This window comes from Cnephaeus nilssonii, assembly GCF_951640355.1.
Source record: "Cnephaeus nilssonii genome assembly, chromosome: 4".
Taxonomy (NCBI): domain Eukaryota; kingdom Metazoa; phylum Chordata; class Mammalia; order Chiroptera; family Vespertilionidae; genus Cnephaeus; species Cnephaeus nilssonii.
In genome coordinates this window covers 19,974,936-20,001,688 of record NC_137075.1, presented here as the reverse complement: position 1 = coordinate 20,001,688, position 26,753 = coordinate 19,974,936, and the positions used below count along the sequence as shown (strand labels likewise).

The 26,753-nt window shown below is 38.7% G+C and overlaps 1 protein-coding gene and 1 pseudogene across 2 annotated transcripts in view; both read right to left on the bottom strand.

The window, feature by feature from the left end:
• The window catches only part of SLC25A21 (solute carrier family 25 member 21), a 514,916-nt gene that overhangs the window by 360,706 nt on the left and 127,457 nt on the right, over window positions 1–26,753 (bottom strand). The window lies entirely within an intron of this gene.
• Window positions 5,314–6,211, bottom strand: LOC307097432 (large ribosomal subunit protein eL6-like; annotated as a pseudogene). Its single transcript has one exon. The product of its transcript is annotated as a large ribosomal subunit protein eL6-like (transcript).

The window sequence follows — 26,753 nt, the reverse complement described above, 5'->3', positions numbered from 1 at the left end:
TTGTGGATTTTTGCTTTTGATTTTTCTATTACCGTCGTTAGTTTTACTCCTCCCTATTTAAGCACTTTATTTCTGCTTCTGCTTGCCTATGACAACAAAGGACAAATCCATGGCAAGTTTGTGCTGGCTTTTTTAAATGAGGCTCCAGCCTTGGCTGGTGTGGTTCAGTTGGTTGGGCATCATCCAGTGCACTGAAAGGTTGCCGGTTTGATTCCTGGTTCAGGGCACATGCTCGAGTTCTGGGTTGGATCCCCTGTAGGGAGTGTGCAGAAGGCAGCTGATCAATGTTTCTCTCTTCCTCTCCTTTACTCTCTCTCTAAAAATCAATAAAAATGTTTTAAAAAATAAAATGAGGTCCCAGTAGATATTTTTAAATGGCTAAGACATTTTTAAATGTTATTTGATATAATTTCTTGAAAAAAAACAATGACTGAAAGTCTTGGCCACTGTGGATTTTAAGTCAACTTTCATTATACTACTGGATGGATACTTAAATGTCTAAACAAACAATAACATTAACATATTTTCTAACACTAACAACTATTTAAATTGTAGGACAACATTTCTTCAATAAAGTGACATCTTTTGAGCATTTAGTCTACTAAGGTACATTCAACTTAGTTCTGAACAAAAAAGGAGTAGAGAAAATTGCATCAGAAAATTAATATTTTAAAGAAAACTACTTAGGTGGTGTAAAGCCCAGGGGAAAGTCTCAGATGTTCTTGTTACAATTATTATTGCTGGATGCAAAAATGACATATTTACCTTTCCAGTGGGATAGTTTTATAGCTTTACTAAGTCTAAGTAGTATTTCTTGCTCGTCCTTGCCAATTACCCTAACTAGTGCGTGCCAGCACATCAGAACAACAGAAACAGCAGAATTACATGTGTTATTTCTCTAAAATGTTTCTCCATTACGATCCTTCTGGAAGGGAGGGTCAATATTCCTTAAATGGAGAATATATCACGTTTGGGGTTTCCATTTAGAATTGTGTTGTGGAACTAAATCAACAGTGTACAATTGACCTAAGAATCAAAGAGGAATTCAGTGAAAAGCAATATTTAAAAGGAAGGTTTAATTTTTCTCCTTCAGATAGTTAACATAAATTCTATTAACTGAGATCTTTGAAAGTGAGGGCACAAGAAGCAAGTCTACATTCTTAGCTGTCTGCAATCCGAGGAGGGTATAATAGAGGAATTGCCCTCCCACTTTGCAGAGTCAGTGTTTTCCTTTCAGGAAACAAAGCCTGCTGTTGCTACTGCATAAATCTTAGTGAATAGCAAATGTCGTCAACTCAAATTTATCAAGAAAATTAACGTATTGGAATGGCTGGGGGGGGGGGGGGGGGCGGTGTCAATTGGGGGAAAAGAAGACATATGTAAAACTTTAGACAATAAAAAAAAAAAAAGAAAATTGACGTAGTTGGAACCACTTAGTGCATCTTTAATTACTGAGTCCAAGTATAAGGTCAAACTGAACTCAGTTCTCTGTGAGCATGTTTCCGTAAGCAGTGCTGGAGCAGTACTTCCAGGTAGAACCCCGATGCAGAAAGGAGAATCTGCCTCCCTGAAAATCACTTACGTTTCTCTCAAATATTCTTTTGAGACCCTGATCTCTCTCTAGCTCTCTCAGTCACTCATGATATTTCTCCACCTTTGAATAATCCTTTAGTTGCCACATCGGCATGAGTTCCATCTTGGGAACAAATGTTTTATGAATCTACACTAAAAAAAGTCTTGCCCCTTACTTTTATTTTTTTCTGGATAAATCTCCTAAGATATTAGTATTTTCCTCCCTCTTCTTAACAGAATTTCAGGGATAAATCTAACAGAAACTAAGAAATTAGCATCAGTGATGAATCTGTTGGTTTGGAACATTGTTTCTGAGCTAATGTTCAGTTTCAGAGAGGACACATGGCAGCAAGGGGGAAAATGGACTGAGGGCTTCACACCTTTCATACATATTTATTGATAAGTGTTCTTATAACCACTTGGTTGGTCAAGTTGTATATAGGTGATAGTCCTGGATTTTCTGGATAAGGTCAAAGGTCTCTAAATCCCAGTGGTTAAATTGGCACCAGGTTGCTCAAAGTAGTTGAAATCAACCATCCAACATTTCAGCATGGGTACCCAGAGATTGGGAATCTAATCAATTTTGTTTTAAATAATGTATTCAACAAGGGAGTCTTCTGTTAGGAAGCCAAATCCATGCCAAATGATACTTTGTTTCCTTGATCATGTACGGTTACCCTGAGGATGAGCAGGACATTTTTAAGGGAAATAGAGTTTCAAAAGATTAGGATTCTTTTTTTTTTCTTTTTTTTTTCTTTTTTCGTTACAGAGAGGAAGGGAGAGAGATAGAGAGTTAGAAACATCGACCAGCTGCCTCCTGCACACCTCCCACTGGGGATGTGCCCGCAACCAAGGTACGTGTCCCTGACCAGAATCGAACCTGGGACCCTTCAGTCCACAGGCCAACGCTCTATCCACTGAGCCAAACCGGTTTCGGCAAGATTAGGATTCTTTAAGATCCTCTTTCACTTTCTCCCCCATTTTCTTCTGGCCTAACACAGAGCCACTTTCAAGAAGCTAGAGCCTTCCAAGCAGCAAGCCTTTCTGCACATGCTTATTAAAGAAAGACATGACATTTGTATGAAAATGAGATCAGATAGATGAAGTACACAGACTACCCTGGAAAACATTTGCACTTGAAAGGTGTGAACGGTGTTTCTTACAATCATAGAGTTTACAACCTTGCAAGCCAACTATTTCAAAGTATATGTCCCACATATTTTTCTTTATACTGTTAAATTCTCTAATTAAGAAATTCTTCCTGATACTGGCACAAGAACAGACATATAGATCAATGGAACAGAATAGAGAATCCAGATATTGACCCAAACCACTATGCTCAATTAATATTTGACAAAGGAGGCATGAACATACAATGGAATAAAGACAGTCTCTTCAATAAATGGTGTTGGGAAAATTGGACAGATACATGCAAAAAAAATGAAGCTTGATCACCAACTTACGCCATACACAAAAATAAACTCAAAATGGATACAGGACTTAAACATAAGACGGGAAACCATAAAAATACTAGAGCAATCCACAGGCAGCAAAATCTCAGACATATGCCAAAAGAAATTCTTCACCGACACTGCTCCTAGGGCAATGGAAGCTAAAGAGAAAATTAACAAATGGGACTACATAAAAATAAAAAGCTTTTTCACAGCAAAAGAAACCATCAACAAAACAACAAGAAGGCCCACTACATGGGAGAACATATTTGCAAATGGCATCACTGATAAAGGTTTAATCTCCAACATCTACAGGCAGCTTATGCAACTTAATAAAAGGAAGATAAATGATCCAATAAAAAAATGGGCAACAGACCTAAATAGAATCTTTTCAGAAGAAGACAGAAGGAAGGCCAAGAGACACATGAAAACATGCTCAACATCACTAATTATCCGAGAGATGCAAATCAAAACAACAATGCGGTACCATCTCACACCTGTCAGAATGGCTATCATCAACAAATCAACAAACGACAAGTGTTGGCGAGGATGCGGAGAAAAAGGAACCCTCGTGCGCTGCTGGTGGGATTGCAGACTGGTGCAGCCACTGTGGAGAACAGTATGGAGTTTCCTCAAAAAACTGAAAATGGAACTCCCATTTGACCTAGTAATCCCACTCCTGGGAATATATCCGAAGAAACTAGAAACACCAATCAGAAAGAATATATGCACCCCTATGTTCATAGCAGCACAATTCACCATAGCTAAGATTTGGAAGCAGCCTAGGTGCCCGTCAGCAGATGACTGGATCAGAAAACTGTGGTACATCTACACAATGGAATACTATGCTGCCATAAAAAAGAAGGAATTCTCATCATTTGCAGCAACCTGGATGGAATTGGAGAACATTATGTTAAGTGAAATAAGTCAGTCAATGAAAGAGAAATACCACATGATCTCACTCATTTATGGATAATAAAGAACATTATAAAATTGAACAAAAAGATAGATACAGAGACAGTAAAGCATCAAACAGACTGTCAAATTACAGGGGGAAGGTTAGGGAGAGGTGGGGGAGATAAGAGATCAATCAAAGGACTTGTATGCATGCATATAAACACAACCAATGGACGCAAAACACTGGGGGGTGAGGGCATATATGAGAGTGGGGTGGGGGGGCAATGGTAAGATATGTACACATATAATACCTTAATAAAAAAATTGGAAAGAAATTCTTGTTCTATAAAAGTCCTTGATTCAAAGTAACTAAGTTCACAATATTTCATCTTCAGTTTAAAAATTTAGAATAGAAAATGCGTATAGAATATAAAATAGTTTTATCATGTCAACTTCTATAAAACTTTAATTAAAAGATCTTACAAAAATGTTATGGCAACTATGCGACATCAATGTGCAGGATACGTTGCATCACAGGTGCTTCTTCACTTGGTGATGGCTGAAATGAGAGATGATGTCTCAGCTTTCATAACCGGTGAATAGTGGCAACCATGTCAAAAGCTAGGGCCTTTACGGCAGAAAATTCAGCCATGAATTTAATCAAGTGAAATATTTTGTAGTTAAGTATTTCTTTCTCTCAAACCTCCGGATTTTTTAATTGGAAAGGCCCTTAGCAACTATCCTTTCCAAAGCCCTCATTTCATAAATGAGGATATTAAGGCCCTGACAGATGAAGTAACTCAGACTCACTCTTTCTTCTTGTTTGAGCAGTAATGTTAAAACAACCACATTTTAAAAAGGATTTTACTTCTTATTATATTCAGAAGACACCAACATGTTCTCTTTATAGAATTCCCAATTCCTAAAATCAAACATTTTAGTCCTCTACTCTTTAGCACTTCCTAAACAGTACAATTGCAGTCATAAGGGTTTGATCATTCCCATTTAACATTCCCATTCCTTTAATCTTAGACTTTCCCCATAGTTTTTCCCATAAAGTGATCTGAATTTTGTAAAGAAATTAAGGTCCTACAAAAATGTTACATATAAGTTACAAATATTTTTTTATATGACAAGATCTTTAAGTAATTCATTGTGAGTTTCTGAAATAACTGCAAGTCTATAATTAAAAAACAAACTCATTTATTGTTTTAAAATATTCCAAAAGAGGTGGAAAAATAGATAAAATAAGATCAACCAAATTATACTTATAATTTAATTATAATTGCTATAAAATTATAGTAGGTAATAGATACAGGTGTTATTATACTATTTTATTCAGTAAATATTTGAAATTTTTCATGTTAATATGTTTATGTAATTTTTTTTAACATATCAGTTATTTAATCGGGTTCTTATAAGAAATTCAGAACACCAGTTTGTGAGGGTAAAGCCCATTGGTGAGAGCGAACAGAGAGCGGAGGTAGCCCTGGAGCTGAGGAACAGCTTTGATTTTTGGCAGAATTTGAGAGTCCACAGCTTTCTGGTCTACCTTGTGCTGTTCTGTAATCTTGTATTTCTCTTCCTCTGTGTCGAAGATCTCACCCTCCTGGCTTGCGCAGCTTCTTCTTCTTGAAGTAAGCATCAGTGAGATGTTTGGGGATTTTCACACCACTGATACCAATTTTGGTGGAGGTGGCGATGACAAATTTCTGGTGTGTTCTTCCAAGAGGAACTCGATTGAGGGACAGAGGTCCAGTCACAAGTAGCAAGCCACTGCTCAGCTGCTTCAGGAAAACCACCCTCTTGCCTCTGTGGCGCCCAGTGAGGAAGATCAGAATGGTCCCAGGAGTGATGCTGGCCGGCAATCTCCTCACATGCTGACTGAAGGGTTTCTTGCCATGGCTCAACAGCTTTCGAGGCACATCTTCAGTAGGATAACATCTAGGCATTTTGCAGAGTTTAACCACTCAGGTACCACCATTCTTGTCACCACCAACTGGTTTTGTGACAGTAGCAAGGACTTTCTCCTTCTTTTTCTTTTCAATCCTGGACTTAGGGGCCGAATACTTCCTCTTGTACATGGCCTTTCGCGAATACATAGCCGACCGGGAATATCTGCCAATTCCTCTGACGAGGACGGGGTTTCGGCTGCAGTGGGGCTTCCCCTTCTTAGGCGCCTTAACCTTGCCGCCGGCATCAGCCTTCTTCTTGGCTTCAGGTTTCTTCTCCTTAGTATCCGGCTTCTTCTCTTTAGTATCCGGCTTCTCAGTTTTCTTTTCACTCGCCATCTTGCAAGATGGGAAAGAGCTAATTTTATTTTTTAATGTTTATTTTAAAAATCATTCCATGTACTTACCACCTTTGGGTAGAACTTAGTTACCAAGTCTCAATGTATATCAATGGAGTGTTCTAATCCATAGTGAAAAGGTAAAAGAAATAAAATCAATGTATTTATCTTTCTTTTAATTGCGTAACAAAATCATATAACATTATCTTAGCTATCTTATCCATTTTTACGTGACTAGTTCAATAGTGTTAAGTATAATCACATTGTTGTGCAATGGACATCTAGAACTTTTTCATCTTGCAAAACTCTAGTTCCCCATTAAATAACAATTCATTAAATAAACTGGAACAACCCATAACCACTCCTCATTTCCCCTTCCCTCAGCCCCTGGCAACCACTACTTCCTGTTTCTATGAATTTGACTACTTTAAATATCTCATGTAAGTAGAATCATACAGTATTTGTGTATTTGTCTTTTTTTGTGACTGGTTATTTCACTTAGCACAATATCCTTAAAGTTCATCCATGTTGTAGCATGTGACAGAATTTTCTTATTTTTTTAAATCTGAATAACATTCCATTGTATGTACATGCTACTTTTTTTTTCTTTGTACATTTATCCACCAATGGATATTTGGGTTATTTCCAACTCAAAAATCTTCATCTTAATACTAGAGGCCCAGTGCATGAAATTTGTGCATTTGGTGGTGGTGGGGGGTGGGTGGTCCCTCAGCCAGGCCTGTTTCCTCTCACAGTCTGGGAGCCCTCCGGGGATGTCTGACAGACGGATATCCTTAGTGCTGCCATGGAGGCGGGAGAGGATCCCACCAGCGCCGCTGCACTCACCAGCTGTGAGCCTGGCTCAGGGCTTCTGGCTGAGTGGCGCTCCCCCTGTGGGAGCATACTGACCACCAGGGGGCAGCTCCTGCATTGAGCATCTTCCCCCTGGTGGTCAGTGTGCGTCATAGCGACCAGTTGTTCCGGTCAGTTTGCATATTAGCTTTTTATTATCTAGGATATTTTCTGAGGAAACTGAAATAAAAGATGCCATGAGAAAAACTCAACTAAGCAACAAGGAGGAAAAATGGACACATGATAATGGGAACAAAGTCCACCTGATTGATATTCATTACTGCAGGGACTACAGGAAATGGAGCATACCTACTATAAATTAGTCAGTGGGTCTATAAGAAACTACATTTATTTTTTATCTACTTTTGTTTTCTAATCCCCTCTTATTTTGGTGCCCTTTGTTGATAAAACTATTCAAAGGATATTGAGAGATATAAATACATTTGTATTCCCTTAGTCTAGAGATACAGCTGTAAGCAATATGGCTTGACTAAGAAGATATCATGAAGATTAGGAGAGTGTCAAATTCTTCAGACTAAATAAAAATTTATTAATAAAAATTACATTTAAATCCTAAATTTGTCAAAGAAATGGTTACAGGTATTCCACGGTTTATTTTGATGATGTATTTAATAAACCATTTGCTTTCTAAAAGGCTGAGCACTGTGCTCCATTTAGCAACTTAGAAAAGTTTCCTGAATAACACTGGGAGGATAATTGTTTATTATTTATTAGAGGGAATGAACCTACCATAGAGGATATGGCTCTTCAGATGATTGTACTCCATCTGATTCCATGAGGGATAAAGTCCATCTAAAATCACTTATTTCTTGGGAACTGAGAAGCCACTGCCACCTTATGGGAGCCACTTGTGTATTTTGTATTTTGCCTCTAGTTCACTTTCTCAGCTCCCACTCCAAGGGGTCACTGGTCCCTTGGGCTCATTAAATTTCTGGCTTGAATTATGTGGAGTGATTAATGGTGGTAAACCTGGTACATGTTGAGGTCATCGTGCTGAGCATCCTGTATGTCAGGGACAAATACAGCAGTGGACATCCACCACCTCACTCTTCCCCTTCGCGACTGTAATTTATTCATCCCAGAGTACACTCAACCATCTGCTAGTTATTTTGTTTTCTTTAAGCATTATTTCCTTCTATTGGCTAAGCCAGGGCACAGGTGAAAAGTGGTAAGAAGCAAAGGGAAGTTGCTGTTGTTGGACACAGGAGGGGTGAGTTGAGCTCCCCAAGAGGAAGAGCATTCAGCTCCACAAAAAGGCCTAACTGTATTGTCGAATACTTAAATCCCTGTCTAATAGGAGCATTTGGGCCAGGCCCAATCATAACTAGCTAAGGCTAGACCCCTGGGGTGAGGAGTGTAAAGCTGGGGAATTTTAAGCATCCTTAATAGTAGCCCTGTAATAAACTGATGCTCTGAATCTTTGCTAGAGTCTGTACACGACTGGGCTATAAATTTTACATTTGGCTAAGTGACTCATAAAGAAACACCCACCTGATTTCAGACATGCATTTTTGGCAGTCAGGGCACTCGCTAAATTAGCTATGGTTCTATTTTTAACTGCTTTCTTTCTCTGCTTAAAATACAATGATTCTATCTGTATAGTTTTACAACTATACCCTCTACTCTTGCTTATTAGACCATCTCTTGGGCTGTGAGATTACTTTTTTAAATGCCCCAAACATTGGAATTTATTTATTTTTTTAATCTATAAGCTTCTGCCTCTGTGAGCCATTTTTCATGAAAGAAACTATAGTAAGTGATTTATCAAAATGCATTTCAGCTTATTTGTACCATCACAATCTCTGCTATTACAGAGTGATAAAAATATAAAAACACTTTTTTTTTTTTTTTTTTCAGGAAGAGTTGAAGTATCTCTTGTCTGGGGAGGTCCAGTGTTGACTTGAGGAACTTTGGTCAAGCTGGTATTTGACCTTTGGCAGGAGACTGCCCTGGGTCTTATATTCTCAACAAACTGGGCCCAAGACAATAGCATGCTTTATAGCCCAGAGCCTGATCAGTGTGTTTCTCCAAGGAAGACCTCAAGCTGAAAAGCCAACATGCCTGACAAGCACCGTCAAGGTACCAAGGGCATAAGCACTAGACATTGGAAAACAAATGGAAAAGCACACACAGCTACATCTGGAATCCTAATGGGCCGCCAATGGTTCCCAGCTACAGGAAGAATTACCCGTGTTATTTTATCATCCCTTGCGCTAACTTCGCTGTTTATGTACAGCAATAAATGATTTTTTAAAAACATATTTGGGTCATTATGTCATATACCACCAGCAAGTAAGGTTGTTTTATTGTGCTTGGAGTCAAAATACACTGCTGTACCCAGATGGACGGGAAGTTTAAAATCTCTTGTCCTTCTGTATTTATTCCTCTTGGATAAATGAGTTAAGTTTTTAAAAGGGAAATTGAGAATTTTTATGGCTTCTACTCCCACCTCGCCAGTAAAATTTGCACCAGTATTTTTCTACCCAGCGAAGGTGCTTGGCCAATGATAACACAAAATGGTAATGCAGAAAGCCAAACAGCTCCCAACCAACAGGAAATGCCAGAGACTTTTTTTAAACCACTTTTAGGATTCTTCTGCCATGGCTGTGCTATAATCAAAAAGTAAGTGCAGATCAGGAATATGGAGTGAAATCCAGAGGTTCAAGCTGTCTCTTCCTCATGCAATGATATGTGGATTTCTTCCTTCCTTTCTGGTTACTGCAGGCAATTTAAAAATGCACCTGCCCTGTTAATTCCTTTATCATACATACCCAACATTTCCCCCAACAAGATGAAATATTTTCGTGGTTAAAAAAAAAAAAATTCAAAATGCCTATCTCTTTATAATGTATTCTTTTGCATGCTCTTCAATCTATGATCTGGTTGGTTTCTTTTCCTACCCTTTCCAAATTTTTAAAGCTCAAGTCATCCAGATATGCTTCCATTTTATTATTAACAAAGGAAAATTTTCTTTCACATGAATAAAGAAAGTTAAGGAGTTTACACTTCAAGGGAGGGAAAAGGAGAGGAAAGGCTAAGAAAAGCAGATGTTCAGACATGACTGACCCACCTACCCAGAACTGGTTCTGGTGCGAGTGTTTGGTTTCTGGCGCAGAGGATGCTGGCTTTCCTGTTTACTTAGGGAGCCCTGTCAGTGGTTTACAGGTGGCCTGGAAAGAAGATTTAGGAAATGTTTTCTCTCACCATACATGAGAATCAAATTATTTTACAATGTGCCCTGGGACATACATCATGACAGGTTGGAAGCTAAAGACAATCTCAAAGCAGAGGTGAGGGCGGTGAGGGTGAGGAAATAGTGGGGGGAGGGAAGCGAGTAGCTGAGTGTTGAAGGAAGTTGTGAGGAACTTTGCTTCAGAATTCTTGGTGAAACACTGTTATAAATTTTTTCAACGTTTACTAAGGGATAAGTCATTGTGCTCTTTAGCCTGAAACACATCCCTAGCCCCCTTCTTTGGCAGAATTTCTAAGTTCTGGTTATTCTTGCAATGTAACAGACTTTAATTTTTCACAAGATCCCCTTTAGTATACAGTACCGAGTTCCCCGAAACCATCACCGCAATCTTATTTTGCTACTAATGACCAGTCTTCTTAACAAAGCAGTTAACTTGATTCTGAGTTTCACCCAAATTCTCTACACGAGGAAAGCCTAAAATCACCAGCATTGCTTTCAAGAAGCCATTACTTGATAGCTTATTAAATAAGGGCGAGTATTCCATCTCTTTTTTTTCTCCCTTTTTTCATGCTAATTAAAAATCTCATGAAAAAATTGATCTTTTCCTTTTGTCCTATTAACACATTTTTTTCAGAAATATTAATGGTGATTTCTTCCCTTTTTTCTTGCTCATGTTCTGGGCCTGACCTCTTGACACATGTCTAGATTACATTTCAGCAGTATCTGATTCTCATCACATCTCACATTTCCAGAGAATTTCGGAGCCACTTCTACTTCTATGTTCGCCTAGCCCAGAAGTCTTCACAGATGATCTATGTCAACTCATGTCCCTCCTCCTTCAGAAGGCTGCCAGGAATCATCTCCCAAACTAACCCCAGATGGCTCCATCCAACTGAGAAACTTCAACAATACTGTTTGCACACTGACAAGAGAAACCACTTAGGAAGATGTTTCTATATTCTGCAAATGTGTTCTCTTTTTTTCTATGATTCTTCTGCTCCTGTTCTTTTGTTGTCCTATTTGCACATATCTTCTTGTCCTAATTTAAAGTTACAGTAAAGCTTATGGTGGATATGGGAAGATCATATAATCAAATACTTTTTGTGAGTTTCTTGAGTTCTCCATTCTGTGTTCACTATATTATATGAAGGGAAATCGAGAAATATGGCTACCTGCCTGATCCGAAGTCTGAAATTGCTTTTCTTGCTGTCATGCTCTTTGGTCGGATATAGCTAAGCATATCTTAAATGATCACTCACTGACCTTTGTTATCATCTAGGTGTATTAGTCACGTCCATTAGACTCAAGATTTCTGAGGTGACATAGGGTATACCCACCTTCTATTTGCCAGTACAAAATGAAGAACAATAGAGATGAAAAAATTATAAATTGAAAATTTGTGTGGGGACGGGGGTTTGCCTCTACAACATTTGCAAGAGTCCTCTCTCCCAAACTCAGGTGTTATGTGCCTTCTTAATTTATAACTTCTCCAATAAAAACAGCAAGATGTGATATTATTTAAAGTTTGAAATTAGTTATCACATAAATATTCACTCTTTTACAAGTTTTTCATTTTTAACCTGATTCCTATTATGGAATAAAGTATCTCCACAGAGAGGAGTTTAGAGAATATTCAGAAAATGAGAAAAATATTGAGGTGGGGCATTTTGGGTCTTCTGGACTGTAGAGTGAACTTGCTTTAGTTTGGGGGGATATTTTTCTCAATAAGGGACTAGTAGGGCTTGTGATTTTCCATTTTCCTTAATACAGAGATCCCTGTGTCCTAGGAGTCACAGATACCAGAGGTCCTGTACTCCCAATCTGGCCTGGGTCTCCTAGCATCAATGCATTCATACACCTCCCTTACCCCCTCTTTGCTTGTTCCCTCTTTGCCTCTTCTAGAAAAATAATCCATAATCCTGTCATTCAAAGTTTCAATTATTTCCAATACCTCAAGCAATTGAATCTGACACCAGGGAAGCAGGGAACAGTTGCTAAGTAGTTATCAGGTGAGGCACCATCAGCCCAAGGATAGGAACCATCAGCCCAAGTACACACATGGGCCCACTGTCAAAGCATCATGGTAATTAGCAGATATGATCCTGCCTCTTTGCCCAAGTCCCTGAGAGCATGTCCCAATAAAGTTTAAAGGCATTTATTGACATATTCACTTCTCTGTCTTACTGGCATCATTTTTAACTGAGGTACAATTGTAGTTGCAATACAAATAAATAATGCAATAATTAATATTTTAAGAATTAACTCTATGTTTCATGTACTCACAACTTAAACTTGCTTTTGTCCACACTTGTGTTGAAAATGTACAACTTGATAATTTTTGACATTTGTATACACCTGTGAAACCACTGCAAGTCAAGATATTAATGAAGATATTCATCACCCCCAAAATGTCCACATCTCCTTTGTTATCCCTCTCACATTCCTGCCTCTCCCCAGACAACCACTGATTTGTTTTCTGTCACTATAGATTAATTTGTATTTTCCAGAATTTTACATAAGTGGAATCCTATTGTATGTGACCTTTTTCTTTTATTTCTTTCACTCAGCACAGTTATTCAGAGATTCATCTATGTTGTGGTATGTAGTTGTATGTATCACTAGTATGTTTACTTTTGTTGTTGAGTAGTCTTCCATTGTATGGATGTCCTATCTGAGAGGCATTTACTGAGCCTCTTCTATGTGGCAGGTACTGTGCTAGACACTGGAATATAATCACTAAAGGCTATGTTCCATCACTCAAGGATCTATTTGGTGTCTAATATAGAGACAGAAAAGTCACTTGGCAATTATAGTAAAGTTTTATCTGTGCTGTAAGGGAAGTAAGCACAGGGCTTTTGTAACCTCAGCAAAGACCATGTAAATCAGACATGGGGGGGGCAAGTTCAGCAAAGCCTCTCGGAGGAACTAGTACTTGGGGTGGCTTTTGGTGGATAAGCAGAAATTTGTTGCAGGGTGAGGTCTATATGCCTGGAATGGTGGGAATAGATGAAGCTAGTGAAAAGAAACTAATTATATGTTGAAATGTATTGAAGGTATTTAAATAGCAATTGAATGACATCATTTAAATTTACTTTTTACTGTGGAAGAAGATAAGGCCAGAGATAGGAAGACCAATTAAGAGGCTATCAAAGTAGAATACACGAGAGTGGATAGAGGCTTAGGGTCAGATGGTGGATGTAGAGACTGGAGTAAGTGGACAGACCAGAAAGGAAGTAACAGAGACAGAGGAAAAAGAATTCTAAGTACTCATTGATTGATTGATCAAATGTGTGGAGAAGAGTCCAGTAGATTCCCATAGTTCAGGCTTGAGTAACTAGGTAAATAGACTGTGCTAGACACTGGATTAAGAAGTGAAAGAAGGGTTGGGGAAGATGACAAATTCATTCTAATTTGGAGTTCAAGGATGAGTTCTAATATTTTGACATTCAAAGGGAGAAGTCTGGAATTTAGATGGAAGTAAATATGGGTTTAGACTGTGCAGAAGTTTGGAGACGGAGATATACTTTTCCTCATATTTGCAGGCTTGAAGGAAAAAGAAGAGAGATAGGAGAAGAGCAGAAGGCTTAAAATGCAGATCTTGGAAACACTGCCTCTGTGGGGGCGAATTAGGTCATGTATCTTATGTATTTACTAGTGGCCCGGTGCACGGATTTGAGCACATTGAAAAGAAAATACGTGGAAGAAATATTTCAATATTGCTATTTGCCCTTTCTCTGTAATGAACGCTGGTCGCAGTCTGAAGGGTGATTGGTGGGACTATCAGACCCGCTTGCACTCGCCTTGGCCTGGTACCACCCGCTCACCTTCTCCACCATCCCGCCGTGGTCCCACTCTTGTCAGGGCCCATCTGGGCCAACAGCGCCTCAATTGCCACCTGCTGCTGGTACTGCATCGCCAATGCCTGCCATGTTCTGCGCTGCCCCCTGGTGTTCAGTGCATGTCATAGCAAGCAGTCGAACTCCTGGTCAAGGGGACAATTTGCATATTAGGCTTTTATTATATAGGATTTTTTGCTACTTAACTAGTATGTAAGTTCCTGAAGGAAGAGGCTTTGCCTTAAACTTTTCAGTCACCCAGGGTCTCTGACAGAGAAGGGGTTCAAAACTAATTCATTATTTGCAAATTAGGAATATGGTCATTGTGGGTCTCCGAGAGACTGATCCATATGGTGTACTAAAACTCTGAAGCAATTGGTTTGAGAGAGGCAGGGCATGAGTTTTCACCACCACACAGATGTGATCAATTTCTGTTGAGTAGGAGCAACATTGCTGGTTACAGAATTTTCTGATATTTAACTACATATACTAGTATAACAGGGAAAGGTGCTTCCAGTTTCTAAACCAGTAAATTGGCTTCAGTCAGTAGAGCAATGGGCTTAAACATATAGCTAAGAGAAAATTCATATGGTGGATTGAAAATCCAATTTTGCCTTTTATTTCACATCATGCAGAACTTAGCAGGTGACAATTTAGATATATTTTTGCTTCAGTTATTAAGAATCCCAATTCTCGGAACAGCACCACCACCAAAACTAAGAAAGCCTTCTAATCCAAATTAAATCTAAAGATTGTAAATATGCTTTCTTTAAACTAGGTTAACTTGAGGTAAATGAGTGTAAGAAGGTCAGGAAAACTTCAGTGAATTAATCATCATTTCTCACACCACATCAAGTGGGGAAGCTGGGATTTAAGCAATTTCTGCAAGGGAATTGTGTAATGTCCTTCCTCCATGATCTCTCCCCCATACTACATTAAGGGGTAACCTTTACTTGCCATAGAAAAACAGACATCTGAATTCAATACTCTCAGTTTGTTGATATGTTTTAAAGCTGGTGAGCAAATAGAGTGCAAAATGTGACATTTTTTTTTGCTTCAACATGGCTAGCTGGAAGCCCAGTTCAGGACATAGCACACTGTCTATTCTGATTTCCAAGAAAAGCAAAAATATTAAGTTATGTTGAGGAAGAAAAATTCTTATTCTTGATATCATCAAACTGTTGTTTCCAAAATACCCTCCAATTTCTTCTAGGTAGAGAACTTTACAAATGAAATAAAAGTAATTTCATTTTACCATCTCCAAAAGATGACTAACAATTCTCTAAGGAATTTCTTAGACTCTCTCCTTTTTTGAAGTTTCTTTTTAAAAACAGAAAACAACAATGTAGTTTCAGGTACACTTCCTAACTCTTTACAGAAATATCATTTGGATATACTTGGTTAAAAAATTAATATGCAAAATCTTTCTGAAGAAGATAAATTTGGAGGATATTAATTGTATTTTAAAAGCATTCTTCACATTAGTAGATTCTTTAGTAAACTAATCTCTTCAGCAAACTTAAAAATAATAATTTATAAAACTTTGGTTCACACAGCCTTTGGGGAAAATATCTATTGTGTAATGTATGGCACATGTGAATATTTTTTATAACAGAGTCCAGGATACTCAAACTATCATTCTCTTCTGTTTCCCTGTGCCTATTTCATTTCCTCCTAACATGCCAGAGCCTACCAACTCTGTACCACCAGTCAGATCATTTTTCCTGCTCTCCAGACATATATGTTTTACTCCTTATAACACATTGCCATTTTTTAACCCTTGGGAATCCAAATTTGATGCATTCAGGACTGCTAGTATTACTCCATATTCCAATTCCTGCCCCCCTTCCAAATCCTGCTCAATCAGCCATCACCAGTCCAAGTCAGAAACCTGGGATCATCTTCAAATCCACTCCACCTTTAACCACAGATACAATGCAAGTCCTGTTATTTTCCACCTTCTTAATATTAGTCAAATGCTTCCACTTCTCTCCCTCTACTTTTCATCTTAGTTCAGACCGACTCCACTCTCCTGACACAAATGCATAGTCAACTATCCAGTTGTACCCTTCTCTAATCCATTCCCCATATCACAGCCAATGATCTTTTAAGATGCAAATCTAAGTAAATCTATTTAAATTATTTTTAATTTTAATTTAATTTTTTATTTCTTTTCTTTTTATTTTTAAATTATAGTTGACATGAATATTATATTAGTTTTAGGCATACAGCATAGTGATTAGACATTTATATACCTTATGTAGTGATCTCCCCAAATAAGTCTAGTAACCATCTGACACCTACACAGTTTTACAATATTATTCACTATATTCCCTATCTGGTACTGTATATCCCTGTGACTGTTGTTATAACTGTATTTTTGTACTTCTTAATCTTTCACCTTCTTCACCTATATCCTCAACCTCTCCTCTCATCTGGAGACCACCAATTTGTTCTCTATATCTATGAGTTTGTTTCTGTTCATTTGTTTATTTTGTTTTTTAGTTTCCATATATAAGTGAAATCATATGGCATTTGTCTTTCTCTGTCTGACTTATTTCACTTAGCATAATATCTTCTAGGTCCATCCATGTTTTCACAAATGGTAAGATTTCATTCATTTTTATGGCTAATATTTTATTGTATATATGTACCACATCTTCATTATCCACTCATCTATTGATGGATACTTTGGTTGCTTCTATATCTTGGCTATGGTTGGTAAGGACGTGAGAAAAGCAAAGCCTTGTGCACTGTTGGTAAGATTGTAATTGGTGCAGCTACTATGGAAAACTGTGTGGAGGTCCCTGAAAATTTTAAAAATAGAACAACCATATGACCCAGCAATTCCACTTCTGGGTTGTTAGCTGAAGGAATTTATTTATTTATTTGTTTGTTTGTTTGTTTGTTTGTTTTGCTGAAAGAATTTAAAACACTAATTTGAAAAGATATATGCACCCCTGTGTTCATTGCAGCATTATTTACAATAGCCTCTTTTTACTCCTCCCCATATTCCTGTCTGAGCTTCAGTTATATAGAGCTACCTGCAGTCCCTGTGTGCCCCCTTACTATCACTTCAGTTGTTCTGCCTAAGATGAATTTGTGACCCTCTTAAACTCTTTCCCAATTTCTTCTGCTTACTTGTCCTTGATGTCTCATCGCAGGATGTTACCTTTCCAGGAAATGTCCTCTGACAAGTCTTCACCCCTTACATATAGAGACAGTGCCCCTCCTACATGTTCTGGAAGTTCCCTGTGCTTACCTAGACTATAGCACTTATTACCCTTTATTGTAATTGCCTGTTCACTTGCCTGTGTCTTCTTTTAGATTAAAAGTTTCTTGGGGTTAGGGACTGTACCTTTCTTTCCATTACATCCCCAGTGCCAAAAACAAAGTGTAGCACATAGTAGACACTCAGCAATTAGAGGAATAAATAAAAGTATGTAAAGAAACCCAAGTATTAATGGCATTTCCCCCCATTTTGTTATTCATGATATTTTTAACTCAATGTATTTTAACTTTCCTTTTTTAGATAACATCATGATCTCAGTTTCCCAATATGTAAAAATTTTAAAACAAAAATACAAAATGTTTAGTTTGTATTATTTATTTAAATACAAACTTAAGCAGGTTTCTTCTCCTACAAACTAATAGTAGACTATTACTTTAAACTAAAAGAATACTTGTTCATAGAAATGGCAATCTTTCTCAAACATTATTCCAACAGAAAAAACTTGCCTTTAAAAAAATACATATTATAGGGATGACTAGATATAAAACATTAAAATATATACTGGGGAAATTAAAAAGGAAGACACTCTTGTTCCATACTGCCTGTATAATCCCACGGTATGCTGCTTCTAAAGTGTCAGGAGTTCCATGGAGCATGGCTTTAAAATTACTTGTTTGTGAGATCTCCAAAGACCCCTTTTAAATCTGAAGTTACATGATTCTAAAATTTACAAACATTTCTGTGTATGCAGTTCTCTAGAGAAGAGAGACTAAATAACTAAATTTCTATACTGGCACTTTTGAGGGAATAAGAAAGGGTGTGGTATAATACAGGTGTGTTTTAAATTACTACAGTCATGAAGGAGACATCTCTGGATATCATTATCATAGGATTAATGGAATCTATAATGTTTTTGTAATTATTTTTTATCTATTATTTTCCATCATTTAAGGGAGTCTGTGAGAGCCTGAGTAGTTGAAAGAAAAGACCAACAGCTGGAAAAAAACTTCACTAACATTTCAAAATTGTCAAGTGAAAGGAGTGCATTTCATAGAGAACCACAAAATAATGACAGGAACTGAGTTTGAAGAAACCCCAAGACATTCAGAGACTCAAAGTAATGAGTTTAATTCCCCAAAGTCTCAAGCAGTTTCTACCCCAGGGTAACAAAAACAAGAACTCATGTTTGTTTGTCTTGGAATCTCCATTTGGACCTGGAAGGTCAGACTCTGAACAGCAAAGCCATTGTTCAACATCATTCATACTGATCATGGTGCAGCACCTGACAAGGAATTAGGAAACCTGGGTTCTCTATCTGATTCTGTGATCAGCTCACTCTGGGGTTTTTTAAAAGTACCAATTTCTCCACTCTAGAGCATCAGCGAAATGGTTTTTTTCCCCTCTGGATGACAGAGGAATTACAGGGATTATATATGTTGTGTCCTAGTACTTGAAAATATGCTAAAGATAGCAATGCTGATACTTTATAACCAATGTTTTCATTTCAATACCTAAAAATAATAACAGTTATAGCTTTACTGAAGGATTATTCTGTGCCAGAACTTGTTTTAAGTGCTTTGCGTAAATTATTTTGCTTAATCCTCACAATAACACCATTAATTATGTATATTATAATCCTCATGTTGCAAATTAGGCAGCAAAATTATAAAGAATTTGAGTAACTTGCCTAAAGTCACACATCTAGTCAATGGCAGAGCTGGAACTCTAATGTAGGTGGTCTGGCTTCACTATCTCACCAGAGAAGCTGTCAAGTTTTCCCAGATCTATCACTATGAATAGGAAGACTAAAGCACTTATGGTGTCTTAATTGCCTATCTAATCCAGTGCTTTTCAACAGGTGTGCTGCAAGAATTTTTAAAACATGCAATACCTGACTATTTAGTCAAAGGCACTGCCCTCTTTTACCTTACATTGTCAAATAAAAAAAATGGCAACAACAACTATCCAGTATAAATGAATTAAAATTATACCTATTTTCTGTCAGATCAGCAAAAAATAAAATATATTTGTTGGTGTGCTGCAGAATTTTTAATAATTAGTTTATGTATGCTATGTAATGAAAAAGGTTGAAAATTGCTGGTCTGATCAGATTAACTTCTTTATTCTCACAGTGTTCTTGACTATGACATATATGGGCCTTCTATTTTTTCTTCCCCTACAGAAAGATGTTAATCTTTTGGACCCTGCAGATAGTTTGGTGAGGGGATGTGTAATAGCTTCAAATAGCATTTTTTACTAAACTGAACTATCTCAATGCACATGTTTTTAGAAGTTATTTAGACTTCCAGTCAAGGTGGCAGCATAGGTAAATGCAGTACTCAAATCCTCCCACAACCACCTCAAAATTACAACTAAACTATAGAACAACCATCATTCAGAAAGACCTGAAATCTAGCTAAATAAAAGTACTACACCTAGAGATTTAAAGAGGAAGCCACATGGAGACTGGTAGGAGGGGCAGAGGTGTGGAATGGGCTGGTCCCATACCCACATGTAACAGATAAAAATCAGGAGGTTCAAAGACATGAGAGATCCCAGCCCTACACCAGGCCTCCCAGCCCAGGGTTTCAGAACCTAGAAGAGAAGTCCCCATAACTTCTGGCTGTAAAAACCAGCAGGGATTGAGGCTGTGGGAAATGGAAGAAGGAGGCTGCTGGAGTCCCAGGTGTTCCTCTTAAAGGGCCCATGCACAAACTTACTCAGACTCACTCCTCTGAGCTCCAGTACTGGGGTAGCAGCTTGAAAGGGATGAGGGTCATACAGGGAGGAACTGAATTGTCTGGCATCAGGACGCGAGTTAGGAGTGCAGCTTTTTGCCAGACACAAGTGCTGGTAAAGGCCATTTTTCCTTTTCTGAGACCTACCCCCCCAACAGAACTGACAAGAGGGATCCATATCTGAGTCTCCATCAACCTGACTAATACTGTTCACCCTGCCATTGTGATGCCCTGAAATCCCTGCCCCACCCAAGTTCCAGGCCCACCCAAGCCATTTCCATACAAATGGCCTCTCTTGCCTCATGCTTTGCATTTTCCTAAAATCTCTAAACAAGCAGCATCTGGCCTCAGCATATTCATACCTCTTACCCAGGACCTGAACTAGCAGCAGTCAGCCTTTGTTCACAGTTTGGCCACTACTGGGTACTTCCAAGTCCAGCACAAGTAACAGCCATTTGCAGATCACTTTGTAGCTCGAACTGGGTGGCCCTGGGCAGGACACAGGTGGTGGCTGACCTTGTACCTCCTGGGAGGCCCTAGAGCCAGTGTACCTGATGGACAGCTTCAGACCATGCTGTATTACAACCCTACCTCCTCCATGAGCAACATACTCAAGAGGCAGACTTGGTGAGCCCCACTGGAATAAGCCCTGCCTGCTCTGTAGAGTCAACTCCTACACAGCAGCTCCTCTGCAGGAGTTGCAGCTGGCCCTTGAAGCTAATCGGCCTGGGGGTCAATCCCTCCCAGTGATGCCAAGAGCAATCAAGGCTCAACTACAACAACAGGACAGTGCACACAGTCCACACAGAAATACACCTGGAGTGCCCAGCTCAGGATACTAGGCAGACTGAGCCACTGGCCCCTACTGGACATCTACTACACTAGGCCACTCTACCAAATCCAGGAGACATAGCATCTCTACCTCATACATAGAAACAAACATAGGGAAGCAGCTAAAATGCGGAAACATGGAAACAGGTCCCAAATAAAAGAACAGGAGAAATATCTAAAAAAAGAACCAAATAATTTTACATGGAATCAAAAGTACAGTACATGAAGCCAAGAATTAAATCAGGGATTTGAATATAAGGAAGCAGAAAATCCAATCAGAATAGGAAAAAGAAAAAAGAATACAAAAAAGAAAAAATGAATATACTGTAGGAGCCTCTGGAACAACTTCCAGTGTACCAACATTCACATCATGGGGGGAAGGAAAAGAGAGGGAGCAAGAAATTGAAAACCTATTTGAAAAAATAATGACAGAGAACTTCCCTAAACTGATGAAAGAGGCATACAAGTCCAGGAAGTGCAGAGAGCTCCAAACAAGATGTATTCAGAGGCCCACACCAAGATACATCATAGTTAAAATATCAAATGTTAAAGTTAAAGAGAGGACTTAAAAAGCAGCAAGAAAAAAGAAGTTGGTTACCCACAAAATAGTAATCTCTCAACATAAACTTTGCAGGCCAGAAGGGAGTGGCAAAAACTATTCAAAGTGATGAAAAGCAAGGACCTCCAATCAAGATTACTCTACCCAGCAAAGCTATCATTTAGAACCATAGGACATATAAAGAACTTCCCAGACAAGAAAAAGCTAAAGGAGTTCATCACCATCAAACTAGTATTGTATGAAATTTTAAAAATTCTTTAAGAAGATGAAGAAAAAGGATAAATAATATGAACAGTAAAATTGCAATAAATACATCTCTATCAACAATTGAGTTGAAAAAATAAACAAACAAGCAGAACAGAAACAGACTCATAGATACAGAGAACATTTTGATGGTTGCCATATGGGAAGGGATTGGGGGAATGGGTGAAAAAGGTGAAGGGATTAAAAAGTACAAATTGGTTGTTACAGAATAGTCATAGGGATGTGTAGCGCAGCATAGGGAATATGGTCAATAATATTGTAATAACTATGTATGGTGTCAGATGGATATGGGATTTATCAGGATGATCACTAGTTATATAATGTCTAATATAATATTGTATGTCAACTGTAATTGAAAAATCCTACCTAATAAAAAAGTAATATGCAAATTGACCATACCTTCACTACGCCACCAGCCACGCCCACCAGCCAATCAGAGTGAGTATGCAAATAAACCCAACCAAGATGGCTACAGCCACAGAGAGCAAGGTTTCCTAGGTAACAGAGGAAGCCAAGCTTTCCGCCTGCCCTTGCCAGGCCTAAGCCTCCACTCAAGCTACAAAGTTTCAATTATAGAAGGTAAACAAATCCAAACAGAAATGGCCGCAGCCACAGAGCTGGAGACAGCAGGCCAGGGTTGCCCCCAGCAACAGAGGAAGCCAAGCTTTCCACCTGCCCTGGCCAGCCTAGGCCTCCACTCCAGGCTACAAAGTTTCAATTATAGAAGGTGAATTAACCCCAACAGAAATGGCTGCCAGCCACGGAGCGAGCAGGAGGCTTGGCTCCGCTCCAGGCTACAAAGTTTCAATTGTAGAAGGTAAATAAATTCCAGATACCAGGGCCTCTGCTTGGGTCGCCAGGGGGCGTGGCTGGCCTGCAAACCACCACAGGCCCCTCGCTCAGGCCGCCCCACACCCCAAGGGAACCCCCATCCTGATCCAGGACACCCTTCAGGGCAAACCAGCTGGCCCCCACCCCTGCACCAGGCCTCTATCATATCTAATAAAAGAGTAATATGCAGATTGACCATCACTCCAACACACAAGATGGCTGCCCCCATGTGGTCAAAGATCCTGCCCCATGTGAACACAAGATGGCCACCACAAGATGGCCAGCAGGGGAGGGCAGTTGGGAGGCACCAGGCCTGCAAGGGAGGGCAGTTGAGAGGGACCAGGTTGCAGGGGAGGGCAGTTAAGGGTGATCAGACTGGCAGAGGAGGAAAGTTGGGGGCAAACAGGCTGGCAGGGGAGCAGTTAGGCATCAATCAGGCTGGCATGTGAGTGGTTAGGGGGTGATCAGGCTGGCAGGCAGAAGCGGTTAGGGGCAATCAGGAAGGCAGGCAGGCGAGCAGTTGGGAGCCAGCAGTCCTGGATTGTGAGAGGGATCCCAGATTGGAGAGGGTGCAGGCTGGGCTGAGGGACAACCCCCCTCCGTGCATGAATTTCGTGCACCGGGCCTCTAGTAAAAATTGATTAAAGATGACAAAAAATACATGTTTTTAGAATTGAAAGGATTTGAAAATGTTGTTAAATATTCCTCCTACAATAATTTAAATAATAATGGTAAATCCCGATGTTTCTGTTAGAGATACTTTGCAATTAATATCAAAGTGCAAACAAGATAGTAACTTGTAAAGTAAACCTGTTGCAGAGCATTCTCTGATCAAGTATTCCATGAAGAAGATATAGAATGTATTTCTTAAAATCTAAATACATTCATGATTGTGCTATGCCTTTACTTTTTTCCCTCCCCCATTAATTACAAGTTCTATCATCAGATTGTACAGGATAGGGGTTTCTTAAGTACTAGCAGAAATAAGAAAACAATTGAAAGTGTATCATGCTGTTAAAGGCTGCTGAAATGTTAAAATATTTCTGCCCTACACAATGCCCCAGTGGTTCAATGAGTATGTCTTAAATAGGACAATGGTATCTGAAACATTTGGCCTTATTGTAGTTTGTTTTAAGGCATTACAGTTCAAAAGCCTCTAAGCAACTACTGAGTTGCACTAATCTCAAAGAAATCTCTCATACAGGAACTATGAAAAAATTTAGTCTTCCTTCCAAGAGTTCAATAACTTCTAAAACTCTCAGTGAGTCAAAGAATTTGGAAAGGCATTGAGGCTAAAGAAACACACACTGGCCAGCAATTTGGAAATCAATTCACATGCATTTGAAAAGAGCACAATGCAGACTAGAGGAAATAAAGCCTGGGTGTGAAGTCCAGATCCTTAGAATATGCAAATAAGACACTCTGTCCAGGCAACTGAGATACGTTTTGAAGTGTACATTTTGTGCAGGAACACAAGGAGAACTGCTACTAATCAACTGCTGTGAAACCAGAACAAAGTTAGAAGTATGGAAGCAAAAAGGAAAACATGACCTAAAGTGGCAATGTAGCAAAGAGCAGGCCATGGACCATTGCAGAACTTTGCTAAGAGGCAAAAGCAGGAGGCTCTGAGTCTCACCAAACCCAGATGGTAATACAAAAATAAATGAATGAATGCTGAGTAACTACTTATCAAACAGAACAATCATTCCAGAAACACAGAAAATATGTAACATAACAAGAACTATTAAATCAGTCCCAGCAGAGTTTTGAAATGGGGCAGTGAAGAAGTTCAGAATGATTAAAAAGCAAAATGCAATCTTATGCTTTTGATTTGCTTTGCTCTTAGAAAACAAAAGTGTTTTATCAATATCTATATATGGTGACAGAAAGCAAAACCTTTCCTGAACTTCATGTGAAGTAGATGCAGTTTTCAGTGTACTACCCACTCGATGCCAGGCTTTGAATTATCTCTATCGGCTTATCAGGGAAAACAAGACAAATATATTAATAACACAGAATTGTAGGTAAATTTCATATCACCCCTAAAAGGAATATATATTTTGTTTGGCCATGTTTTTAGGGGGAAGAAAGCAAATTTAAAAATTAAAGTGGAACTCACCACAATTACTCAAAGAATGAAGACTCTTCATGTTTTAGACAGAAAATTTTTCTTTAAAACTTCTTTCTAGATGCCTTCACAAAGTTTTTCCATTGTTTACAATGTTTGTGTCCCTATTTAGGCTCTTTTAAAAAATGACTACTACTTCTAATCCTCCCTCAACATATCTGAAAGGAAGCAAAAAAAAAATCTTCAGGAAAAGGCTATATCATGAAAATCGTTAACTCATTTAGATTATGCAAGATTAAGATAGACTGTACAAACACATATTTCTCCCAGTGGCCGTGTCATTTTTCATATGCTAACCCCCACTTTATAATAACACATAGGTACTTGCCTATTTTGTCTCTAAAATTCCTTTCAGTAGGAAACTCCTGTCATCGTAAACTAAGTCATGTGTCTCAATCAGCTACTACCCAAGAAAAGCTATGGGGTTGGGGGAGGGGAAGAGGCAGTACAAACTTTCCACATCTTCCTTGTTTTCAATAAAAAGTGTAGCACTGCACTCCCTTGAGAAGGTGGCACCACCTAAAGAGATCTACATTAGTCAACAGACTTAAAAGTGCAAAGCTTGTCTGTAACCACAGATATGCCACTGGCTACTTGCCTATGATATCTGACAGTTAAAATCTCCACAGAAAGGTCCAAAACTTCCCTCTGGTATAAGTTGAATGAGAAAGTACTTGCCTAAACTCTCTGAGTATCGGCTTCCTCATCTGTGAAACACAGGTAAGCATGTCTGCCTCAGAGTTCTTGAGAGGATCAAGGAAGCTACTGTCTGGTGAGCAATCAAACTTTTACAGGCTTGAATCTCAGCAGGCACCTTAGGTTGAGCCACTCACCAATAACTAGAGCAGCTATGCCTTCTACTTTTACCTTGGCAGCCTTAACTTCAAATAGTACATCCCCTTGTAGCCTCATAAACTAGCTATTTTCAACTCTGACTCACCTATAGGGGGTTTGTTTTTAAAATATATTACTGATGGCAATGGTCCATCTGATAAGAGGTTATTATCCAAAATTTATAAAGAACTTATAAAATGCAACGCAAAAAGGACAAACAATTCAATTTAAAAATGGGTAAAAGACCTGAATAGACAATTCTCAAAAGAGGACAAACAGAAGGCTAAAAGCCATATGAAAAGATGCTCAACATCACTAATCATCAGAGAAATGCAAATTAAAACCACAATGAGATCACCTCACACCTGTCAGAATGACTACCATCAATAAATCATCAAACAACAAGTGTTGAGGAGGATGTGGAGAAAAAGGAACCCTTGGGCACTGTTGGTGGGAATGCAGACTGGTGCAGCCACTGTGGAAAGCAGTATGAAGTTACCTCAAAAAATTAAACATGGAACTGCCTTATGACCCAGCGCTTCCACTTCTGGGAATTTATCCGAAGAAACCTGAAACTCTAATTCGGAAGATTTGGAAGCAGCCCAAGTGTCTATTAGTAGATAAGTGGATAAAAAAGCTGTGGTACATTTATACAATGGAATACTACTCTGCTGTAAAAAGGAAGAAAATGTTACCATTTGCAACAGCATGGAGGGACTTGGAGAACATTATGCTAAGTGAAATAAGCCAGGCAGAAAAAGACAAGTACCTTATGATTTCACTCATATGTGGAAATTAATGAACAAACTGAACTACCAAGCAAAATAGAGACAGACTCAAAGGTAAGAGAGCAGGCAGACAGCTGTGGTGCGTGTGTTTGGTGGTGGGGGTGGGGGGTGGAGAGAACTCATGGACATGGACAACAGTATGGTGATGGTGGGGGTGGTTAGGGGGGTAAGTGGATGAGGAAGTGGGAAAAGAGGGGATAAATGGTGATGGAAAAAATGAATAAATAAAAATAATAAAATAAAACATACATTGGACCACTTCTCCTCCCAACCACCCAAAAACCTTCTGAGTCAGAAACTGAAGGGGTTGGGAGAATACAACTTTTATTTATTTTAAATCTCCACACCAGGTTATAAAGCAACCAGGATTAAGAACTATTAACATAATCTGCAAAATCTTCTTGAAATTCCATTGCTTCAACACAAAGTAACTGAA